The following is a 23,267-nucleotide window of genomic DNA, read 5'->3' as shown; positions in this document are numbered from 1 at the left end:
CCACGTGCAACTGCAACCATCAGGGCTCCTGCGCAACAGAAGACTCACTACAGAGTCTTGTCGAGGTTCCTGCAATGATACACGCATGTTGCGCTCATTCACCTAAGTTTTTTCCTCTTCTGTTTTACGTAAGGAATCCTTCATCTTTCGTGCCTTAAGGCAGCCCTTTAAGGTAGCCACGCCGTAGCGAACGTGCTTATCGAGACATAAAAAAAGAAAGAAAGAAGGGAAGACAGGAACCTGCACTACTAACACGAATACTTCCAGCTCTTTTAAGGAAAGGACGAAGGGACCACACCGTTTTTGGTTGTATCGCACGTACGCTACATATGTGGTTAACTGTATGTTTGTGTTAAAGAAAATATTCTGGCCCATCCATATTCTCATCGCATGACCTAACTGTGCGACATGCACTATGGCGCAAGAATTGCTACTAAACTTCCTTGCGTGCGGGCCTTAAGAACTTTCTAGCTCGCGGCTAATCAGTGCCGGTCCCTGCGTTCCACAACTTAGCACAGAATTAGCACGACGTAGCCTGAACCATCCTAGACGTAGGGGGTCCGGATAAAGTGGGTGTGGCGGCGCTGTTAATAGGATGAGTGTAGGCCTCGGTTCCACCCAATCAGGATGAAGTGCCTAACACCGGTTCCCGGAAGCTGCGGCTATATCCCCGTGTGCGTAATTTATCTGCATTTCGCGGCGGTGGGATAAAGAGGAGCTAAGGCTGGGTGAGGGTGCAGTGCTGAAGATTCGAGGCACGCGCTAAAGGTCAGCTGTCACGGCGACAAGACTCCGGCTAGAACAACATAAGCGCCCAGAAGAAATCAATCACGTTGCATACTGGCAGGTTCGCCGTTAACTTACGAGACTCTCTGGAAAAAGGGCGCAATTAGAAGTAAACACAGCGCGAGAAAACAAATCGAGGTTAATAAAGAGAAGGAGGGAAAAGCAAGAAAGTCGAATAGTCTTGCTAAGGCTGAGGGACGGTATGTGTGAATGTACACGCAATGCGAGCAGCTGAGCATTCCGCTACACGCTGATTATATGATCGCGTACCACGGAGGTTCTTATCTGGTTGCCGTGGAGTTTGTTAGAAGAATGGAACAACTACGTCATTTGGTTCGAGCAGCTGAGTGTGCGAAGCGGTTCGATTTTATTAAGCTTATGTTTTGCTAAGGACACCATAAAAACGATGGCCGTACATGTTGGCACACTAGTCGCCGACAGTTCTCGAGGTAACTTCAAATTGAAAAGTGATGAAACGGCAACTTTCGATTAAAATATGGGTGATGAAAAAAAATAATACTATGAAGAATCCTCACCTAAATTTTAGTGCCGAGTACACTGCGGGTCATATCAGAGTCTTCCTAGAATGGTGGGATCAAGCCTTGTTTTACATTTCCATTTGACATCTAATAATAATAATAATAATAATAATAATAATAATAATAATAATAATAATAATAATAATAATAATAATAATAATAATAATAATAATAATAATAATAATAATAATAATAATACACGTATAGCGCCTTTTTTTCATCAGTTAAAGCTGGCTCCATTTATTAACCGAAAACGTTAAATTTCGACTACAAGTTCAAAATATTTCTCTGCAATTGAATGATAACATGCGCAAATTAAAACGCGTAAGCTTGTCCATGCGCAATTTCAGAAGGAGGCCTTGAATGCTACCACTGTGGTGGCGATCCGCACTTGCATTAGTGAAAACAAAAAGAGAAATGATGATCAATTATTGCACTACTCCTACTGACGTCGCGTCTCGTCCATCAACCATCATTCTTCATACATTTGCGCCTTATGCACATATTGTTCTTGTCAGCCTTCACAACGACAATAAACCTAAGACATGTAGAAGCCAGCAGATGCGTCTACGTTTGCAAATAATTTCGGGGCTCTGAAGCCTAATGCCACGTTGGTAATACATGTTTTCAGGACAGAAGATGTGACCTCCAGTTAGAAAGAACTGATGCCGGGAGGATAAGCAGAAATGAAATAATAAAGCTGCCTGAACCGACACATGCGGCGTGCGTGGCGAAGACAGTTTTCAATATAGAGCCAAGTTTGTTAACACGACCGTGGAAAATGCCACTCAATTGACCTGTACACTCTTCGCTTCTCCAATAATTTGATGCAGCATTGTCAATGCTGCACATATACCGCTAGCTGGCGTTTAAAGTCAAATGAAGTAGCGAACAGCGTATGTATTGATTACATACTAACAAAATTAAACTGAACTGAATCGGGGGAAAAACGGGAAGTGCGTACTGGCAAGTGAGACTAGTTCCATATCGGCATGCCATGGTCGAGAAGCGGTATTACTCGAGTAGTTTTACTTCATGCGGGATGTCGTGTCGGATAACATGCCTTGGCACAACAAGCTATCCGATCGCCGAACATCGAACAGTGCGAGTCTTTCTACCAGCGGATCAACACAATAAACACAGGTGATTCAACGCGCTGCACATAAAAGAGTTATTTCTCGACAGGTAACAAACATCGAAGGCAATTATCGCGTGTTTTAGATTTAGAACTTTCCGAATTTTCCTTTCTGTTTTCGCTTGAGTAATGAAAATCGAATGCTGTGACTTCGGACTCTGCCCAGAAAAATAGATGTAGTGTTGCTCGGATCTCACGCTAAAGGCTAAAGGCCAGGTGTGCGCTCGCATATATATATAAATCATGGAGCGGTGACTAAAGTTTAGATTACGGGCGCCGAAAACAGTTGCGATGGGAACCCAGTGAAAACGCAATCAGAGATCAATTCCTAAACTATAGAGGTTCTTGCCAATCGTGATGCAAGCGTGTTATCAAAAAGGAAAGAAAAGGAGAAAAGAAAAGAAGGATGGGCGACCGTGGACAGGCGATCTTCACAAACGTAAAGAAGGCTTGAGAAATCAGTCCCTCATCTGACAGCTGCCTTGTGCCTTCTACAGCATTGCGGTGATTCGAGCGGAAAATTCACGCGGCTCCATGTACGCAATGGGATGAAGCGATTTTCGTTCCTTTTCTCGTTTGTTGTCAAATGCAGCCGTTCGGAGAAAGGGTCTCTCCTAGATTCCTCCTATAGACAACAAGCAACCGAGTAGAAATTCTACCCACCATGAGGCAGTGCACTTGTGAATGGGTCGGTGAAGGGGCGTAGGAACGTTACCAGCCTGCGTCGAAAACAGGCCCTCTTGCACCGTAGACCACTACTTTTTCATCACGTGCGCACGATGTCAAAAGCCGCGTACGTGAAAGCATTTCTCTTCTTTTCACGGGAAAGTTGCACAGCGTCGCGGTGTTCTTCAACGCGTCGACGCTGCAAAGGCATCGGTCCTGAGTGGCTTAATAATATCGCGCGGGATAAAACGAAGTCGGTTGCAAAAAAAAAAACCCGCGTTTTCTCAATTTGATTTGAATTACTCTCTACGTGAATTGCGCCAACGTCGAGAGGAATATTGAAAGGTTAATGAAATATTGATCGCCTAGCTTGTGCGTGTGCGCCAGTGGGCTGATGTGTGCGGGCAGGAAGTGTGACGCCGCGACCGAGCAAATACGGCGGGTAATACTGCGGAAAATAAGCGAAATTCTTGGCGTATCGGAAGTAATTAGGAAATGCGAAGTATAGTTGGGTGCGTTATTTCGTGCGATTGTATACCTGTGGAGAATGTCGCACGTGATCTAGGGCACGTCCATCTACGAAATGACTTTCACCCCGGTGTCTTCTGCATTTTTTCTCTTTTAAATAAACGTTTTGATATATATATATATATATATATATTCACCCCGGTGTTCGCGTGGAGCCGAGCTCTTTCGTACACGGCCGATGATGAATCCGCGGCTATGCCCACGCTTGCTTGGGACGGACGTGATTGGGAGATTCGTAATTTTCTTTTTTTTGCAAAAATACTATTTTGGTATGCTGGTCGACCGAGATGAGAAATCTGGGCAGATTTACGCGTCGCTATATATAGATAATAAACAAGTGCAGTCAAGCCGCGGATATGGAGAGGCCACGTAATCTTGCCGATCTTTTCTTTATCCCGTGGTTGCAATGTCTACCTCCATGTTGCTGGTAAAGGTCAGCCATTTCGAAGAGGGAACGGGTCAGCTTACGGTGAGATTTCTATAGGGCGCTCACCGTAGGCTCACCTTTGATATTTTTGTATCACACTGATGAAAATTTAGCTATAAAGAACGTCGATTTAGATGTCGTGAGGTGAGTAACAAGGGAATATTGCTCAGAAAAAGCAGCAATCACGTACACTGCTCTTTGCATCCTCTCGTGTCACTTCTAAATGTGATGATGGTTGCCATTGGCATCAGGGGCCGTAGTTCTTCCATACTCTCTCTCTCTCTCTCTCTCATTTTTAAAATATTTTTTTGCCAGGCTCTGAAGTAGCTTCGACGCAGCCGTTATTGCTGGAATGGGCGATTCGTAGCAGCAAAAAAGTAACGAACAAAATAAAAATGAAAGGAAGAATAAAATCTACAGCAGAAAAAAAATGTAAACGTCACCAGCATGTCATAGGTTACATACAATTATAGTTCTGACAAACATAGCAATTGTTATTCAGCGACGATAGCTGCTGAGGGCGCACTAGCTTAATTTTATGGTAACTTTCGCAGGTGCCATTATGGTTATTGGCTCGATGCTTCCATGAAAAAAAAATGAATGTCGCAGCAAAAGAAATGTACATTTCGCCTCACCCCTGACACGACGTGGCGTCCACGACCTGCGAGTTCTCCTGTCGTCTTCGATGACGCCCTCCTGGTGACGTCATCGAGCTGTCAAGGACGTGGCTGCGAAATCCGGTAGGACCACGTTCGGATCCCTCGAATGCGAAGTTGCCACGATACGTTTAGATTTCTTCAAGTCGTGCGCCGTGGCCACGTCTCTTCCACGCAGTTCTCGTAAGACAGAAGCGTACAAAAGGTCACGTAAGGTCGAAGTGTCAAACTTCTATCGCAGGGACAGAGCGCGACGGTCACTGGCGAATCAAAAACGGATTCACACGTAGAAATATCTGTGCCAAATGAATGCAGCATTATGTTGTTGCTATTGTTGTTGCCTGTCGGGCATGTGGGCTCTACCCACTATGCGGGATTGGCCAGGAAATGGGGTGGATCATTTCAAGGTATAGCGAAAAATAAAATTTCAGAATGGCAGTGGACTATGTGCTGTACAAGGTGTATTATCTGTTAAAAAGAAATCAATAAGAGCACGAAGAACTACTAATGATTAATTTAAAAGTACACACAAACAAAAGGAAAAAAAAGATATTAACAGGGAGTTTGGTTGAAATTTATGAGAAGTTTCTGGACAGCGGAGCAAACATCCCAGTGACCCAGAGTGGAGGCCTCAGATGAATAAATAACAGGCCTTATAAAGTCCAGGCCAAACCTCCGCAGTAGTAGTTTCACTATCCGTTTAATTTCCACAGCAAAGCGGCTACAAGACTGAAGAGAGCCATTAATGCAGCCATTATCACACGCCCATTCATTCTTTCTCGCTTGCTTTCTTGCTTCTTATATCATGACGCGTACTCACTACAGGGATTGGGCAAGAAGCCGGTGGTTAAACTGAGTAGGGGAGATACAACTTGAGAGAATGTACATATTAGGATAAAGTGAAAAATGTGAAAAGAAATCTTAAAGTGAGTTAACTAATTTCAGAGGTATTTCTTTCTCGGAGGAACTCGTCTGCTTTACGAAAGGATTCCTACAACATGTGGCGATTTGTTGGCTTGTCTCTACATATAGGTCATACCCAATGCGTATGACCAGCCAATAATTGGATGAATTAAGAAGGTAGTTAGTCGTTTAAAAAAAGCAATGAAAAAATTTGATATTATGACAGAAAAGCGTAATATTAAAGAAGCATTTGAACAATTAAGCAATACAATCATCCTACATCCAGCACGCCTGCACAGCGATCTCTCCCAAAGACGAAATATTGGGGATGGTAGGATGGAGTCCGATACGGTGAAACAGCCCTTCTAACATAATTTTCCTTATTCCTGAGAAGTTTTCGTTGGTAGGTTTTCCTCTAAATATGATGCATACTTGCTATCGTGGATTGGCCGAGAATAGGACGGAATCAGAAATGACATTTAGTCCTGTCTGAAAGTAATACAATAAACTTGGTGAAATTTTCAAGTGAGAGCAATATAACATGGCTTTAAAAGAATCTAGTGTAAAAACCGCATTGAATTAACTCGAAATTTTTCAGTGGTTTGATATAGAATGACAATAAGATAAAAAGAAAACGTAATCAAACGTGCGAAAGAGAATTACAAAATGCATAAAATAAGCGAGTAAAGAACGAAACAGCAGCGAAAATTCTTTTTGAGGCTTCGAATAATTTATGGAGACGAGGACGATATCAAGCCTTCCGATCACATCATGAGGCGACAACATCACATTTATTTTTTCTTTGTGGCTGTCTTGTATCGCAGATCTCTGCAGAAAACGTGCTGAGAATAAATGAAAAGAATCAAAATTACCAATTAAGCAATTTAAAGTGCATTTAATATGACTACATGGCTATAAAACCGTTCTTTCTCACTTCTAACTCGTCCTTCTTCTGCCAAGGCAAGCGGTTAAGCCTGTTTCTTCCGGGTAGACAGGAAACGGGTGGCCATGGAAGTAAAAAAAAAAGAATAAAGCTTAGGAAACGAGTTTGCGCGCTCATCTCCCTGCTTAGCCTTGTAAAGTTTTCTCTTTATGCTCTGCGCTTTCTGCCTTCGAGCCTGGGACCCAGCGAAGTCGAACTAATTCTTTCAAGCTTCCAGTGAACAAAGCGAGCCAGTCTGGTTTGCCCAGTTGCGTTGACCGATGCTGGATCAACGCGTGCACTGCAGTGAAGCCCACCAACTCGCCCTGATAAGAATCCGTGCCTGGGCTCAGCGCTGTGTTGGACAGCTTCGCGTGCCATGCATCTTACGGCGCGTTCAACGGCGTCTGCGAGCTGCAGTTTATAGCCGGCTTACACTCGGTGGCCTCAGGCTCATGAAGTTTCGTCGTGTGAGCACATTAGATAGAACTCTGGCGATGCAAGCTTTAAACGCCGGAGGAGGTAGGAGGCGTGCCTAGTATAAGTTGAAGTGTATCGATCCTACTAGGCCGGGGTTCCGGTTCATATCCTTTCGTTTAATGTCGTTGCCATTCTTTGGTGTTTTCACCCGGCTGACAGCATGTTTATCTGAAACTAACTTCTTCCAACTTGCGTCACTGCATGGGTATGCGCCACTGAAGAAAAAAAAGAGAAATATAGACGTCTTTTAAATTTATGATGGTGCTGGCCGAATCGAACCTGCGTCGTATATGCTGAGTCAATGTCGTTTCAATATATATTCAAACATGCGCTACGCACGCACTTTGCGGCAGCGCTGCCGGATGGCGCCGCGAGCCCAGAGGGAAGCTCGAAAGAGGAACCCGGCTGCAGCCGTACGTGACGCGCTTCGCCCGTGGCAATATGGCGGGCCGCTACATTGATTTAATGCTGATGGCATTAACATCAAGAGTCCCCGTGAGATCATTCCTGGCAAAAATGTTTAGCCCAGTTTCCGATAAAAATTACTAGAGGGGACTCTGGAGCTGCAATTGCTACCACGGCGACGATGGGTAGTATGAGATTTATTATGGATTTATTATTACTACCCATAGATTTATTAATACTATGGGTGGTATTATTTCTACAGTTCAGTCACCACGAACAGTCGATTTACCTGACGATTTCCGTGGCTTCATCGGCTCCATCGGCTTCATCCCTGGCATGTCGTACGATGTTGTTACCGAGCGCCTTCATGCGCAGGTGTTTAGCAGCATAGGCTTTGCGCTTTATGCACCACGTGCACAAGTTTTTGTGCTCTACCGAAAGCGTGCTTTCAGCGCCCCATCTGGTTATTAGAGCGTTTTCGTTCAACGTTGTTTGGTTTGACTTTGTTCCTAGCTATGTTATATTTTTCATCTTTTCAGCACTTCACCGAATGGAGTGAGGTCATATCGATGAAACTAAAGGAACGCCTCCCGAGTCACAATTATTCCAGTATAGCAGTGTCTTAAACACGCCCAAGCTCCCGCCCTATATTTTATAGTTTCGGCTACATTGCGTTACGCCCACCTGCTTTGTCGCATATCACTCGCTCTCAACCTATCCTTCCGCACACTACCATAGTTCAATACAAGCTCGAAGTATTACCTTTCGGTTAATTAACATTTACGTAGAAACTTACAAAGGCTTAAGAACAGCCAGTAGCACTCTGCGTACAGCCGATTACTCAATCTTTAAGTGCAAATTAACATATATTTTTCTTAAAAGCCACAAGCACAGCTACCTGAATTTGGAAAGGTACTTCAATTTACTGGAGTTCATTCTGTTGCAGTTTTTCTTTAAGAGACAATCTCCGAACCAAGTTATATAAACACGGTTGAAGCGTATATCGCTGTAGGTATAGCTTAAATGATAATGATAAGACTGGGTAGCCGAAAGGCTGGTCCATCTCACCGGTATTGAAAATATTGGCTCTACATGTTTCTGAGACATGAAGACAACTCAAAACAAAATCACTTTGCAAGTGGGTGCTTAAAAAAAAAAACCACGTTAGAAACGAATTTTTGCTTCAATTCCACTGTTGAATTACATTATCAGTACCCCTAAGTTACACAGACAAAGTAACCACCTCCTCATGTTTCAAAAGGTGAAAACTGCTTTTCGCTGCATAGACACAGAGATTAAAATCCAACGTCATGGGGTGGGTTTCGATGTTGACGTTGCATCCAGAGTTTTCATGTCATTTCTCGGTATTAGAAATTCACTGGATGGTCGCCTTTTATCGGCTGCTACCATAAAGCAGCATATGTCACATTAGCGTCGATTTCCTCGGAAGCTCGCGGCAGGAATATACGTACACCAAACTTGTACAATTTGGCGTACATCAGACATATTCGGAGTGAATATGTTGCGTAATCGCTGCTTGCATATTTCAGGGAGTAAGCGTTAGAACTAGCCGATGATTATTACTGTCGTCATCGTTTCCGAATAACTAGGACCGGTCTACTTCGCCTAAAAGAAATATTTCATTACACTTCTCGTTTATATCTGATTTTCTTTCTGACCAAAGAGATCATGAAGAGCTCGGTTGACTGACGAGTTAACTGGCGAGCGGATGCATTCACATGAGGAAATTCACGGATTAGGACGGTTGCTGATAGCTCTGGGAGCGAACGAGTCAATTACTGACATAGTGGAACAGAGTGTTTATGCACAGGTGAGCAGATTGCTAATGAAGGCTCATTCAGGGTAGTTAATGAGTTCGTGCATAGGGAAAGCTTTCCCGGCCTGCCGTCGAAGCAAGGAGGTCCCCGACTTCAGCACGTGGTTTCAGGATGACTCTCATTACAGGCAATTATTGCGCTTCCTGCAAGATGCGGTGTTTAATCCATTAATATCAATTTTTTCTTCTCTTTTTTGTCCAGATGTAGGACGACAACTGAACTGATTTGCAGACCTTTTCGACAACTGCACTGAAACGGCTGCGACGGAAGTTTGCGTAATGAACTTGGCAAAGAGGTCATCGCGTGCTCTTGTGGCATCCCATGCAACTTACGTGCAGTGGTTTTACAGGGAAATAATGATTTGCCTACACAAGAAGGGCAATGAATGAATAAACGAATGGTGATGTTGGGTGGTGGTGGTGACGTTGATGACGTAATAGCGGCGCAATAGTGGCGCAACAAGTGGCCTACTGGCAACAGTAAGTTTGTCTAGTAAATGGAGACTTGAGTTTCTGACTTCGCATTTGTCTTTTTTGGGCTGTACTTGAACCATTAAAAAAGCGCAAAGAAGCCCTGCTATAAGCATTTTCTTGCGCAGTCAAGTGCCTGGACCTTATTCATTTCAAGGTTCTGACTCTGTAATCAAAGTATGTCGCCTGCGCTAACCGACTGGTGCGAATCTTGGAGGCTAGCAAGGAAACTTGTAAGGAAGATATATGTAGCAAGTGGCACGAGCGATAGAGCAGGAGATGATAGACTTCAAAAAGACAGAGTGATAGAAAGATTTCAGCACAGATTCAAGAGGAAACATCGCCATTGGTGACGTTCCAGTTCAGCTCACGGATGCGAGCTGGGCACGTCATGCAATGCGTAGAAAAGATAACTGTTGGTCTTTAAACTGCAACCGCAAAAAAACAAAACAAAAAAATATCGGAAATCTATAGCCGAGTGCGGCAAATGATTAGATGCAGCGAGTTGATGACGCATTTAGCCGGCATAGGTTAGCTTCGGATTACGCAAAACAGGGGCAGTTGCAGATATCTGGGAGAAGAAGACTTGTCCCTGCGATCGTGATGGTGATGAAGATGAGAAACGACAGTCGACATGCTCACACAGATCTCCCGTGAGGAAGGCCACTTTCATGGTGTGCGGAGTAAGTCGCGCTACATGCCGTACAAAGTGCGCGATTTCGGTTCCGACGTCGCTGCAGTGAACTCCGTTGGAAGAAAAGCACAGAGGCACTCGGCTGCTTCTGCTGAGCCTGCTTTTCCGTCGCCGGAGGGATTGCTCAAGCGTCTCGTCGAGATTGCGGATGAGTCTGTCTGGAATGTTCTTCGTCTCGATCGTGTGAATTAACCAGCGCGACAAAGCGTTTTCTCTCTCTCTCCCTCTCTTTTGACGTTTAATCACACTCATTTCGTCACGTCCAGCCGAAGGGCTGCAAGCAACCAAGGCAAGCGTCCACAGAGCGAAATCAATAAATGCGTTTCAGTAATGCCCGCCGGGAAATTAAGAGTCTAGTGATTATTGCGAATGCTGCAGCTACGAGAACAAATGAATAAGGGAGTCTAAGCAAGTTCACTGCCGCAATCTTCTCGGTCTCTGTCTGGCAATGTCGAAGACTAAACCAGAGAAACAAATTACTTGAAAAACTGCGCCATGGTCGGTAAAGCTTCAGCCACGGGTGGCTAGCACGTTCGAGCAAAACTCAATGTGATGAAAAACATCGCTGGTTCTTGGTCGTCACCTAGTTTTTTTCAAAGCTCACTGCCAGCCGAAAAGGTCTCTTCTGGCGAACCCTACACTCTCGACTCCGATCCCTACTGATTCCAGTAAGGAAGTGAAACATTTTTGCAAAAATGCTCTACTTGGTGGAACCTACGGGAACGAGATTAATGGTGCAGTTACCCTTCTCCTGTGTCAACGAGACCGATCAGGTGCCTTCAAATTTACTGCAGTCTCAACGCTGCACGTAATTTTCCGCCACCCTCGAGTGTACGCGCTGCCTTTTTCACGACGTTGTCCGGTTTGGTAGTTGTACAAATATCAGGCACTCTGTTGCAGGCTACTGGTATTATTCACAGACAACTCTACCTGTTTCCCCAGAATAAGAAAGAAGTCAAGAATGCGAGCAGTCGGTGGCTAACAGCTAAACTTCTCATATATATCAACGAGAAGTACAGCGACACTTCACCTTTCTTTGTACGCTAGTTTTGAACACCCGGGGTTATTTAACACGCACTCAATGCACGATACACGAGCGTTTCTGCACTCTGCCACCGTAGAAAGACAGCCTGTTACGACATCCCAACCGGTGCCAGCAGTGTTACGAACTTTCACCGCTGCACCACGATTACGGCTTTGTGGTCCCGTAGCGCTCGTCACCCGTTTCGTGACAGAGCGTTGGTAGCGAAGACTCCGAGCCTGGCGTCGATGAGAATAACAAAAGGGACTTTATACATTATATACAGGTTATCATACAGGACATGAACGGGTCGGCACTGGGGCCGAGTGCTCACAACAAACGCGACTGTTCTCGCACGACGACGTCCGGCGAAAACGCGTGACACATCTCCCCCCCAGTCGGGAGCGACACTGTCTCCCGGTGGGTCGGCGGATCCTGTTTTTCAGGCAGCGCGTTGCTGCTTTTATAATCCCCGAGAACCATTGTCACTCAAACGGCCCAATACAAAGTCAGCACACGACGGTCGTCCGAGGGGTCCAATCAGCGACCGCGCTGGCCACCCGGTTCAAAGTTCGCGCGCGCGGTGACCTCCAGGCAAAGGGAGGTGCGGCGCCGGGCTGTCTGGCACACGCCGGCACGTCCAAACATGCGGCTCGCCGAGGCTTCTCCCGCAGGACCCGCTGCCTGACGGCTCAGCATCTTGACTTGTGAAGGGAGAATCAGGGCGCTCGCAGGATAGATTCTGCATCTTGCAGATTCGGAATCCGGGCTTGTGGTGATGGCACAACAGCATCCCCGCCCTCAGATAAGGCGCCGGGAAGACGAGCTGCCTCCACGTGGCTCGGATGCCAGGCGCGCACGTTCGTCAGGCTCGTCCAAGTTCACGTCCAGTGTCGGGACGCCAGGTAACTTCACGTGCCCAGGTCCGACTCGCCAGGACAGGAGCTCTGCTCACCGCGTTGTCGCCAAGGCACCTTGACCAGCTCCGCTCGGGTCGTTCCTAAGACCTTGCTTCTCGCCACTGGTCCCGCTTGGTCGTTCTGCAGCTTGCAAAACCGACCGGCAAAAGGCAACACCCAACACGAACAAGTGCCCTCTGTCTCCCGTCAAACACCAGACAAGGCCATAATTCAAATCAACCTAACTAAATTGCTATCCCTCTTTTTGCTCCCGCTGCAACAAGAGGCAGGTGTACGATCTAGTACACAAGGCTCAAACAACCAATTTTCAAATTAACAACGCAACAAAATAGAAACAATTATTAATCAGCAATAATAATTACAAATAGAATGGTCCCCTTGAAATCACTTGGACCGAAAACATACTTCTGAGGAAGCAAATGAGGTCATTCATTTTTCCCGGCGATATTTTCGCGGAATCCGAAGCTGCTTATATTTGCGACCCTGCTTATCCGTGTAGCGGCGGTACAATAAGCCAGATTCCTTGCCAAATGAAACCCCCTTTTTTTTCACTCCCCGTTTGACGCTCTTCCTCAGATCGCCTAGTGAACAATCTTCCTGTTGTTCGCAAATCCGAGTTTCCCTTTCAACTGCAGCCTGCTCCTGCCAGCTGGCGGAAACCGGAGCGAGTGTGGAGCCCGCGTCGCCTAATTGCGGCGTCGTGTCTCTATCGCGGCTAGCACTGCACGCGTCACTCCCACTCACCTCCAGGACCCGCTCGCCTAGGCCAGCCTCCGAGCTCTGCCTCTCCCGTGACTGCTCGCCACTCAAGTTACCCTGATCGGTCCCTGTACCGCACCGCTGTTCGCTCACCGACGCTAAGTCAAGTTCCCTCGACAGCGGGCGCGCTTTGGATCGCGTGGAGGCCATGTACGCCACGTCGGCAAAGAATGATTTGCCGTGATCCCTCAGCAGCTGCTCCGAGCTATTTGAGAAGAGGTAGGAAAATTGCTCCGGGAGGGCGGCTGACACCGCGGCTTCGGTGTTAAGTTTCCCAAACTCTCCTTCAATGATAACCGTTGCGATCGGTAAACAGACACTCTCCTTCTCGGCCACTTGCCGTATCCTAACGCACTCTCCCGTAAAATCACTCGAGGAGACGAAAGACGGGTGAACAACGTCCATAGTTGCTGCAGAGTCCCGCAGTGCTCGGCACTTCTTGCCGTTTACCTTAATTTCCCGCACATAGGGCTCCAATAGACGTATGTTTTTGTGAGTTTCCTGTATCGTTGCAAAAGCAATTCTCTCTGGGCAGCTTGCAGCGATGTGCCCTTGCTTTTTGCAATTGTAGCAGGTTAACGGTTTCCGTTTTTCAAAAGAACGCGTCATTTCGTTTCGCTGTTTCGGACCATCGTCATCATTCTGAGATGCATTCTGTCCTTCCCTTACAGTTTCTCTGGTAAGGGATTCGTCGTCCCGAAACTCGCGACGCGTGATTTGCTTCCGTTCGTCGGACCTCCCGGAAAACCCATCTCTCCTATCTGCTTTTTCTACGCGCACTGCCTTGCTGTGCAAGCTGCGGCGGGTGTAATACTCTTCCGCTAACTCTGCTGCCTTGTTTAGCTTAACCTCCTTTAGCCTATCTTGCAGCCAGAGCCGGACATCCTCATCAATGCAACGGTAGAACTGCTCCAACGCGATGCATTCGACAATTTTGTCGCGGTCGTCGTAAACCTCTTCGCCCTTCAGCCATTCCACCAAGTCGGCTTTTAGACGAAACGCGAAGTCAACATTCGACTCCTTGCCCTTTTTTGCATACCGGAACCTCTGCCGGAAAGCTTCGGGCGACAATTTGTACTTCCGCAGTAGCGCTTCCTTCACATCACTGTAGCTCTCAAACGCCTCTTTCGATAAGCAAGTTATTACGTCTGATGCCTCCCCAGGAAGCAACGCTAACAGATTCTGTGCCCAAAGGGATCGCTCAATGCTATTCCGTTCGCACACGTGCTCAAATTTCACGAGGTATTTGGCCATATCCTCTCCGACGACAAAGGGTGGAAGTTGATCGCGTATTCTTGGAACATTAGAAGTGAGACTAGGCGCCGGCGAGTTATTTCGGATCTCCAACTCTTTCATTTTAAGCTCGTGCTCACGTCGCTCCCTCTCTCTCCTTTCCTCCTTTTCCTCCTCGCGAAGTTCCTTTTCTCTCCTTTCCTGCTCGCAACGTTCCTTCTCCTCCCTTTCCCGACGTTCATTGATATCCGCCCAGGCCTCAGCGGCTTCCTCAGCCGTTACGTCCCCAGTCCTCATGACCTCAAGGATCGCATTCTTTCTTTTGGTTGAGCCCAACTCAATGCCCAACTCCTCACAAATTTCGAGAAGTTCCTTCACCTTGTACTTCTCCATCGTTCACACTGTCCTCCTGCTGTTTACCCTTTTTGAATATACCTGCCGTACGCTACTATAACACTACTAGTAAGACATATGCAAGTATTTCACACACTGCCCTGTTTACCCCCTCAGCATCCCCTGGTTTTCAAAACACTCTTACTAGGCTTGAAACACACAAGGTTATCACAATGCAACACCAAATCCTTCCCTAAGCTACTATAACCTGTGTCAAAGAAAGTCTGGTGTTTGAGGTAAACTTCAGGCACTCACCGCGCCGAGGTAGCTGATGCCGGTCAATCCCGTAGCTGCCATCCACTGTTACGACATCCCAACCGGTGCCAGCAGTGTTACGAACTTTCACCGCTGCACCACGATTACGGCTTTGTGGTCCCGTAGCGCTCGTCACCCGTTTCGTGACAGAGCGTTGGTAGCGAAGACTCCGAGCCTGGCGTCGATGAGAATAACAAAAGGGACTTTATACATTATATACAGGTTATCATACAGGACATGAACGGGTCGGCACTGGGGCCGAGTGCTCACAACAAACGCGACTGTTCTCGCACGACGACGTCCGGCGAAAACGCGTGACACATCTCCCCCCCAGTCGGGAGCGACACTGTCTCCCGGTGGGTCGGCGGATCCTGTTTTTCAGGCAGCGCGTTGCTGCTTTTATAATCCCCGAGAACCATTGTCACTCAAACGGCCCAATACAAAGTCAGCACACGACGGTCGTCCGAGGGGTCCAACCAGCGACCGCGCTGGCCACCCGGTTCAAAGTTCGCGCGCGCGGTGACCTCCAGGCAAAGGGAGGTGCGGCGCCGGGCTGTCTGGCACACGCCGACACGTCCAAACATGCGGCTCGCCGAGGCTTCTCCCGCAGGACCCGCTGCCTGACGGCTCAGCATCTTGACTTGTGAAGGGAGAATCAGGGCGCTCGCAGGATAGATTCTGCATCTTGCAGATTCGGAATCCGGGCTTGTGGTGATGGCACAACAAGCCGCTGCGGCCGGGATTCAACCGAGGACCTCGAGCTCAGCGGCTCAATGGCATAGCCACTGGGCTTAAGCGGCCGGTATCCCGCGGACAGCTTTTATTAATTTTATGCGAAGCATATTACGAAAGCTCAACCCAGCTCCTCAGGCGCGGCGGTGTCGCCTTCAATGACCTTTGACCTCATGCCATACCACGTGACACCGTGACGTCACGACAGAGGAGAAACGGGGCTCCAACTCGCGCCGTCGCGCGCGGCGTCGCCTTCAAGGCTGACCACGTGACACCGTGACGTCACGACAGAGGAGAAACGGTGCTCCAACTCGCGCCGTCGCTCGCGGCGTCGCGGCGGTATATAAGCAGCTGCGCTTGTTTCTAAGTGGCTTTGGCTCAACTCTTGCAAGATGGGCTGGGTGGGAATCGAACCAGGGTCTCCGGAGTGTGAGACGGAGACGCTACCACTGAGCCACGAGTACGATGCTTCAAAGCGGTACAAAAGCGCCTCTAGTGAATGCGGTGTTGCCTTAGAAACGCGCTGTTTCTAAGGCTCAGGCGTGCGTCGCTTGCTCAGGCGCACATTTCGTTGCCGCGGCGAACGATGCGTTGCTCGACGCTCACCGCGTCCAATGCGGGGCGCGTAGTCGCTGCGCCGTAGCCCATTGTCTTACACCCCTTGGCGGGTCGACGGGAACGCTGTCGCGTTCCACTCTTGAAGGCGAAGCAGAGTAACGCATGAGTTGTTTCTTCGTCTAGCCAAACCAAATATAGCCAAGCAACAGCAGTTCACCAGGCTAAACAGTGGTTCAACAACTAAAATAAAGGCTAGTATGCTTCGCATCCTGGGCTTAACCTTAGCTAAGCCACAGCCATTTTTTGTGAAGATTACATCACAGTGCCCCATTGGATACCCTGTCATTGCGTTACTTTAGGGAGAATGAATCAGTGGCAAAGCTTGCGTACAGCCACGCCTATTCGATAACAATGTCCTTTTTGAGTCATGGCGTCGAGGCTATGCAATACTTCTTGTCAGCCCTGGTATGATCCCACTCATCGCCAAAATGAACGTTGAACAAATGAACAGTGGAAACGTCTGAGAGGCAAGATGAGAAGGCGAAGCACACGGGCGCTGACGCGGCGCCCTCGATCCAGGAGTAACCCAATGATACAGAACCAACTGGCGCGGAAACAAGGCTTAAAATCGCCAAGAACCAATCTTCGCGCGAGACCCGTACTTGCGCGTTCCATAAGAGATTTCACCCAAAATAGAGCGAAGTCGCGCAAGTTTTCTGCGCAGAAGAAGAACGGCAGATTGTACGAGCTTCTGCGCAGATTGAGACTCGATGCGGCGCTAACTCGCTCGAGTGTACGAGTCAGCACGCAGGTCGAGAAGATGGTACACCCCTCGTCGCACGCGCAGAATTGCAGAAACAATATGCTGCAGCGCTAGTGACTGCCCCGAATGTGGTGGTCTTAGTGAACGTCTGACACACAATTGCGCGTTGCCTAAACTGCACCTGTTTCGGGGCACAAAATTCTGAGACCGCACGTAGGACGATGCTCACAGTGTCAAAGGGCTGCAGTGCCAGCCAGAAGCCTCACTGATGAATCATTTTACTGACCGTCGTCCTTAAGTGAGTAACCCAGAATGAGGCTTCCAACGGTTGCCATTTTCGTTTCCAAAACTGGACATGGACACTGGGGACGGCCTCTGCTTGCACAGTGGCTTTAACAGGCTTTAGTGTTCCTGCTGCTGGGCACGAGGTCGCGGATTCGATTCCCGGTCACGGCGCTCGCATTTCCATGAGGGCGAAATGCAACAACGCTTGTGCACTTTGATTTGAGTGCACGAGCGTGAGCTTGAACTTATACGTGAACGTCGAAGAACCACAGGCGGTCAGAATTACTCCGGAGCCCTCCGGCACGGCGCATCATTGTGTCTGTGCTACTTTGGGACGTTAAAGCAAATCAATCAATCAATCAATCAATCAATCAATCAATCAATCAATCAATCAATCAATCAAGCAATCAATCAATCAATCAATCAATCAATCAATCAATCAATCAATCAATCAATCAATCAATCAATCAATCAATCAATCAATCAATCAAAACTGACCTTGTTTGTGATTTGGGTGTCCCACAAAAAAAGAGATTTTTTAGTCGTTGCCCGTAATTCCCCGGTAGCTCTTAGCAACAGTATTGTGTTGTTCGGCGCTGTCTAACCGTGCATTAAGTATAAGACTGCAAGCTGTGTTCAGAAAACTTATACGTGTGCTGAGTTTCGTCAGCTGCGTTTACAGGACAGGCACTTTGGCATGGTTGCAGAAGACTGGTGTCGTTTCTGCGCGATCATGTTTTTATGCCTATACTGCCGTTGTACCCAACCCGATCTTTACGGACGCCCTTAAAAGCGTTGATGGTAGCACTTCACGTGGCAAGCAACTTTTGGCGGAGTGCTGAAAGCAGAGATGCCGAAACGACGCCTCCAAAAATCGCGAATTTTATGACCAAAAATAAAGGAAGAAGCATAATATAAACTACCAAGGGCGCAACGAAAATCCCTGTTTGTGTCCTTCAAGGACGAAACGACCGGGCGGGGATAAATATCGAACGCGGGTCGCCTATGTCGACCGGCTGTGAACACAACGCTAGCTACAGGCAGTGATGAGAGCTAGTAAACACACGTGCACGCGTGGGGACACAAACACAGCTCCTTTCGCGTCGTCTGGAAAGGGTTTACCCCCTCCACTAGCCATCAACAAGCGGCAAACTTCTGCCGCTGTTGAGCTGGTTTGAACAGTACCAGGTGGTGTTAGTGCAGTACACAACGTGCCGATAAATATGTGCAATCTAGTAAGCGCACTGCATCACTTTAGGTAAAAGGGAAGTTGAATTGACAAATGCTACATCAGGTAGGTCTGAGGAGGTGGGCACCGTCATCTTGTTCCCTGTACAAACATTTTCGCGTCTTTGCGCTCAGTCACATGGCCGTTATGGGCTGAATATACTTGTAGAACAATTTTGATATTAAAAAATCAACTGAGACACCACGCACGAGGCAGAACTTGAAAGATGTTGGAAAAGGGTGGCACTTGAACCCTAGTCGTCTTTATAAATACTGTTTATGAATTGCACATTCGTGCATGTGCTGCTGTGTGTATTAAAACTCTCTGTACCTTTCCATGCGAATTGTCTTCAATGTTTCTTTTTTTTTAACTTCTGCTACATGTTTATCCCTGCGCGCGTGGATTAGCGAACCAGAAGTATTAGAAGCTGGCGCTCGTTGTTTCCTCTACCTATCTCTCTGCACCCGACTACAGCCGACGCTGGTTTACACAGCAAATTCTGCAGTACTGCACGGTTCTCGAGAAAGGTCGGGGTTGCAGCAGGTCGAGGCCAGCCTAGCCTTCTGCACAAAAAAAAAAAAAAAGGGATCTCGCAGCAATCTTTGCCGAGGTCGTCGGTGGGCGGGATGTTAATGTTGAGCCCGGCGCTTCCCTGCTGCGCGAAGGCCTCATAAAAGAGCAATGGGAGGCCTCTTTCACGATCGCCCCCTGACGCCGGGAAAGGGGCGCGGGAGAGGAGGCATCCATAAACGCGGGACGACGGTCCTGCCTGGCCCACGGAGGCTCGCGCCGAACACAATGGACAGTGGCGTGGGCGCCGTTGCTTCCAGATTGAGTTAAAGCGACCTCCCCGCGCTCGGTCACGTGGCACGTCACGTGACTGAGCCAGCGAATAGGGAAAAGAAGGATGCCTCGGAAATAGCTGGAAGTGACACTGCATCGGATTGTTGCTACGGAAACGTGAGTAGTGTCCTAGTTGCATGCGTCCGCTAACCAGTATGGTACTAAATGAACCGCAGTGTTTGCAGCAGCGAGGAAATGTCGTCGCTGCCTTTCCCACAACACTTGAACGTCATATAGCAAGAAACCGAAATGACATCAGCTACATAAGATAAGACACTAAAGGATTACTGATATTACAGCACTGACACACTGCAATCAATCACTTTTCTCGCAACCGACTAGAGTTGTGGTTGGCGATATACGTAAGGCTCAACTTAACCATGGTTACCATTCTGGCGTAAATAACGTAGACATTAAGAAGGTGTTGATTATTTGCTTGCATTTGAAAGAGAAGTACTGTGAGAAATTTCGCATAGGTGTTCGTAATAAGAGACGGGTTTAAGAAGACTTGTTTGTAGGCTATTAGTTAAAATTAGTCTGGTGCCATATCGTGCCATGTCGGGATAACGATTATGATTATGGGGAATGTTAATCCCTTTTCATGCTGTACAAGAGCGCAGAATCTTGTTCCAACCACCCTTGCTGAAGAGAAGTCTCAAGTCGCCAGCGCCAAGAAGATGAAGACGACGGAGACCTCGTAACTGCGAAACTCTTGAAAGACTTAATGAAAGTTTTCACTCACTCACTCACTCCAACAATGTTCTAACAGATACTAATATAGTCTATCTTATGAAGTAATTAATCACGTTATCTGTGAAAATAGGCAAAGAAAGTACGACCGTATAGTGATCCGTACATGTCAGAGTTATGATGCATGTTTGCAATCGGTCCACCTTTTGGCCCCCGCAATGGCTAACCAAATGGAGCGTCCAACAGAGTTGTGGGTTCGGTGCACAGACACAAGGGGGCCGTGTTTGGATAACGGTGCTAACCAAAGAAAGAAAATTAATGAACCAAAGAACGAAAGAACAAATAACTTTAAATTTCGGGTTTTCACGGCCAGCTACGAAAGGACGCCGCATAGTGGTGGAGTTCGTAATTATTTGGACCCGGTGGGGCTCTTCAACGTGCGCCTAAATCTAAGCACACGATTGTTTCTTGCCTAGCCGCCCCCTGTCGGAACGTGGCTGCCGAACCTGCGACCTCGTGCTCCGCAGCAAAACGCCGCAGCGATTGAGCCACAACGAACGGTCGAGGAATGACAAAAAGAAAAAAGAATGAAAAGTGAATAAAGAATAAAGGAAATAAAAGATATAAGGAAATAAAATTATCATATATTGTGATTTCGGCGCATCTGCAATGGCACAGGACGTGTTTGCAATTAAGAACATCTTCGCTCTCCATATATGAAAAACTTCGAAACGAACGGGAGATTACTTCAGGTTTTTTTTTTATTGTGTATTCCGTCATATGGCTGTTTTTTTTTCCTATTTAAAGAATCTCTTCTGCGTGTTCAATTTCTCGCTTTAATGAATAGTGTCGCCACGCGTCTATGTTTGCCCTCGAGCAAAGTTATTTGACTCCAACTTGCACCCGCGGGGTACATCTGGGATGTGGAGGTGCCACCGGTGCTGAATAGAAGAATAAAGGTCAGGGTTCAATTCTCGGCTTCGGCTCGACTATGAGTTTGACGCAACGCAAGAGGCGCCCGAGTAATGAGATTCCGCCGGCTACATACGAAAGAAACAAAAGTGGTACAAAAACAGCAATCAATATTTTCTCCCGGTAATAATCACGATTGTGAAAAGCAATGAAGCGCCTCTTTTTGCGGCACATTCGCGTCGCTCGAGAGGAAGCACGTTTCATACGTGCTCTGTTGACGCCGCTGAGTTTTATACAGCGTTAGCAGAGTTTTCTTTCTTTTTTTTTACCCTTTTCTAAGGAGACCTCTCTCGGTTTGTTCTTAGTGAGCTTGTTCCGGGCTAAATAATAATAATAATAATAATAATAATAATAATAATAATAATAATAATAATAATAATAATAATAATAATAATAATAATAATAACTCCGCCAATTTAAACGAAACTGTTGATGCTTACACATTAATATTTCATTATGGCGTGGCAGTGAACCGGTAAAGAGGGATGTCATTGCTTGCAACGAATACGCGTGTAATGTACTCATTTGAGGCTAGGATACTACATTCTTGTTTGCTTGTTTCAGTCAGTTTATCTGTACTGTCTACTCTTTGCCTAAGCAAGAAGGAGTAGCTGGTATCACCCTTAATGTCACCATCTTCTACAAACACCAAATAATAGTAATTAAGGAAAGTGGTACCGGATAAAACATGTTACAGAATATAGTATTTCCGGGTAGTGAGCTTAACGCCACGAAATGCTAGAAAGAAAACACGCCAAGGTGCCCTCAATTTGTTTGAATTTGCTTTCTTACTGTGTTCCGTCGATTCACTATTCAGCGCTTTACCGATAGTTAAGGGCAAACAAACTCGTAAATTAATATCAACAGCGCACCCTTATATTTTTCCTAGGCTGTCATAAATTGAGAAGCAGCTAAACGTACATATGAGACCGCACATTTTACTTGTCAGAAATGTAATACGTTTGGTTGCAAAGGATGCAGGTAGCCTGTGAAGAGGCACGCACATACAGCGATAAGAATAAATCTATTTATACTTATAAGAAATTGTTGTACGGAACTCCCCTCACATTTTATTTCGAGCAAGAAAAAAAAAAGTAAAGCACCGGTTCGTCAGTGTGATGTCATGAATTTTATAACTTTTTCTTTCTTTCTTGCACTTTGGCTGCTTTGGTGAAAAGAAAGTTAATAAAGCTTCCTATGTTATGTGCCTCATGTTATCACAAGGCTGTGCAACTTTTTTTTTTGCGCATGAACGATTAAGTTCCTTTAATAGGGAGCTGCCAAAATCGCTGACGTCACTAATAAGGAGCTGCTTCGCGAACTTCAAGGCAGCGTTGTCACCGACATTTTCTCTTCGCCTCTTCACCAACTCGCCGCGCCTGGGCGCTAACGGCAAGCGTGACCTTTTAGAGATTCCACAAACTAAATTTACAAACTAGCATAACTCAATATTCTTTTTTAGTGTATCAAATATACGCGAAGGCTCTGCTTTACCCAAGCGCCTCCCAAATCCCGTGGCTCTCGTCGTATCTCGTAGGGGCGAGCGCTGTTGTTAAGCCTGGATATTCGCGATAAATAGGCCGTAAAATTTGCTCCGCATCGCTCGATTTTGGCTCTACATTTAACGATAAGCTGGCGGCACGCGGAACCAAGAACAAAGAATAAGTTAAGCCTTGCGTCTACCGCTTCGTTGGTTATGTGTGAAGCACCGGCATGGCTCGAACGATTTGCCCCAGGCTCCGATGCATTCGAGCGAAGGGAAACAGCCTTTCTTTCTTTCTTTCTTTCTTTCTTTCTTTCTTTCTTTCTTTCTTTCTTTCTTTCTTTCTTTCTTTCTTTCTTTCTTTCTTTCTTTCTTTCTTTCTTTCTTTCTTTTGTTTATTTTATTCTTCACTTGTTTTCTTATATCGGTATTTTTTATTTTTACTTTTTATTTATTCCTTCGCCTTTCCCTTTTTATTACATTCTCTCTTCGCTTCCCCTTTCGTTTCTTTTTCCTTCTTTCTCACTTTATTTCTCTCAAGGTACTCTTGTTAAGGTATCTCGCTTGCGCTGTCAACGTACGAATAGAGTGTATTCCCGCAGAACGTAGTCACACTAACAATGAACTTCGTTAAAACACGCTGGCGGGCTGGTTCGTTTGAATCCACGATAGAGTGTGTAAGC

The 23,267-nt window shown here is 46.6% G+C and overlaps 1 protein-coding gene across 2 annotated transcripts in view; it reads right to left on the bottom strand.

The window, feature by feature from the left end:
* Window positions 1-23,267, bottom strand: part of amon (prohormone processing protease amontillado) — a 204,659-nt gene that overhangs the window by 128,611 nt on the left and 52,781 nt on the right. The window contains exon 1 of one of the 2 annotated variants that reach the window (XM_065454680.2): window positions 4,717-5,031. The exons of the other annotated variant lie outside the window; for it this stretch is intronic. The gene's annotated coding sequence lies outside the window, so the exon portion shown is untranslated. Of the gene's footprint in view, window positions 1-4,716; window positions 5,032-23,267 lie in introns of those variants that run through there. 2 annotated transcript variants of the gene reach the window in all.

The sequence above is a fragment of the Dermacentor albipictus genome, chromosome 10 (genome assembly GCF_038994185.2).
Source record: "Dermacentor albipictus isolate Rhodes 1998 colony chromosome 10, USDA_Dalb.pri_finalv2, whole genome shotgun sequence".
In the NCBI taxonomy this organism is placed as follows: Eukaryota; Metazoa; Arthropoda; class Arachnida; order Ixodida; family Ixodidae; genus Dermacentor; species Dermacentor albipictus.
The sequence above is the reverse complement of the archived record's forward strand: the minus strand, read 5'-3'. Positions and strand labels throughout refer to the sequence as shown.